Source organism: Cryptomeria japonica, chromosome 7, assembly GCF_030272615.1.
Source record: "Cryptomeria japonica chromosome 7, Sugi_1.0, whole genome shotgun sequence".
Lineage (NCBI taxonomy): Eukaryota > Viridiplantae > Streptophyta > Pinopsida > Cupressales > Cupressaceae > Cryptomeria > Cryptomeria japonica.
This window is the reverse complement of record NC_081411.1, coordinates 615,054,049-615,056,373: the sequence shown is the minus strand read 5'-3', so window position 1 is coordinate 615,056,373 and position 2,325 is coordinate 615,054,049.

Below are 2,325 nucleotides of genomic sequence, written 5' to 3'. Positions count from 1 at the left end.
CCATGGGCCTGGATAGCCTGTCGGATGATCTGGTGGAAAGATAGGACCTGGATATGATCTCATGAACCATGAAACATATCTACGCTGTGCTCCAGGCTCTGCAGAATAGTCGGTGACTACATCCTGATCAGATCCCTCTAAGTCTGTCATCTCAATATCATCTACCATCGGTCTCACTACTGCTCCAGGTCTGGGAAGGACCCGTGAGTGTCGAGTATAGATGGGCACATCGGCTGGAACACACTGCTCTAGTCCGAACTACCTCCGTACTCGGTCAAAGTAGAAAGGGACTATGATGTGTGCATATCGTCCTCATAGTAGGCGGTTCCTCTGTAGACATGCTAACTATCTCTCCATCCCATCCCATTTGTGCATCAGTAGGTAAGGTCTCCACACTATCACCTCGGCTGTCAGTCTGTCAATAATCACTCTCCAATATAATAAATCGCCAAATCTCCACTCTCTGGTAAGTGGATAAGCGAACACCCTAAGTCGCTCGCTCGCTGTACTCAGTGGAAAGCCGACGGGCCTGGTGCATGTGAAATGCTCTAAAATCCACACCTGTAGAAGTGTGCATGTCATCAAACTACAACCCTGTCCGAATACATACTCCTCAAGGTCGTGATAGAGATGTGCAAGCATACTCTGACCCCAAGCATACACTCTCCTGTGTCTCTCCATCGCTCTAATACACCATGTGAGGCCCCCATGCATGTGTGTCCCTCGCCCATTAGGGCAGACGGCTAGTGCTATGATGGCTATCATAAGGCGTCTCAGAAGTGGTACCTCCCCTGTAGGATGTAAGAGCCAGCTGACCATGATGCGACCTCTCGTCTCGCTCGGCATGACTCTCCCTATGCAATACACCTGCTCTCTCTGATGATCCTCCGCTGACTGATCGGTCGCGTATGTAACTGTCGCTCCTCTGATAGGAAGACAAAGTATACAGTACACATCCTCGAGTGTGACCGTCAGCTCTCCTACTGGAAGGTGAAAGGTGCATGTGTTAGGATCCCATCGCTCCATCAAGGCCATCAGCATCGCAGGATGAAATCGAATGGCCGGCATGAGAATCACGTACCACAATCCCACAATCGACAGTGTGTCTCTCTCTGACTGAGTCAGCCGCGGAATCTGATCTCGCAAAGTGCGAAGAATATGTCCCGCTGTGTGCTCTCTCATGTACGGGAGACCCTGCAACACGAAAACATGACCGTAATCAGTACTCGATCATCGAAATCGCAAATGCAAACCGTCGCACATCGTATGCTAGCCCTGAACCCCTCGCCAGGCCCTGATTAGGGACCATGGTGCCCTGTCAGGGACCATGGTGCCCTGAGGGGACCATGGCGCCCTGCAGGGACCATGGCACCCCTGTCAGGGACCATGGCACCCTGGGGGGACCAGGGCGCCCCTTAGGGACCATGGCGCCCTGGGTGGGCCCCGGTCAACCTTCGAGGCCCGCATACGATCACGAAAAAGTCAAACATGCAAAAAAATCAATAGTCAAACGTTCAGTCAACTCACCTCGTCCAGTGGCTCGTCGTCGATCACGGCCTGGCGCAGGATCTCGATCCTCGTGGGACGCTCCGGTCGTCGTGAAGGCATGATGATGGCTATGTGGGCTCCACTGCACTGAATAGTATTCTGAAATCAACAAAGTGACGAACACAAGTGTCACTTTCGAAGTATATACTCTCGATTGTTTATTCTTACTTTTTGAAACCCTAATTTTCCTCTACCATTCATCTTATCATAACTTGAGTTTGGGAGATGCGATTTTCGAACCGTTTGTTGCGTTGGAATCATATTTTCCTTCCCCTACTCTTGGGATGTTCCAAAAAGTGCTATGATGAAGCCTATTTAGTGAACACCCCTCATCAATACTACCTTACACAATTTGTCGCAAGTAAACATGCTACCCTGTTTCACCTCCCTAATAAGCAAGTCGAAACAGGGGGGGCATATAGCTACTCACAGATTTCATCACTTTCCCTAGTAAGCATTAGGTGATTTTGTGATCTAACGTGTGTTTTGTAGTGTGCGGTTCCTAAACTGTGTACTGCAGATACCGCTGGGGGCTTCATCCAACAACTTATGGATATATCCTTTTTCAAATAATGTTTACTTTTCTGTACTTTAGCTTGCATATGCACGTACTACTCATATGACCGCTAAAGTGGGGGCTAAATGTAGCGTCATAAATTGTACGCACTCGCTAGGGTGGTACAATTTCACACCTAGTTTAGCACCCGCCTTAGTGCATTTTGCATTCTGCATTGCATTTCTCCTTAAGCACTTAATTAATCAAATTAATTAGGTCTA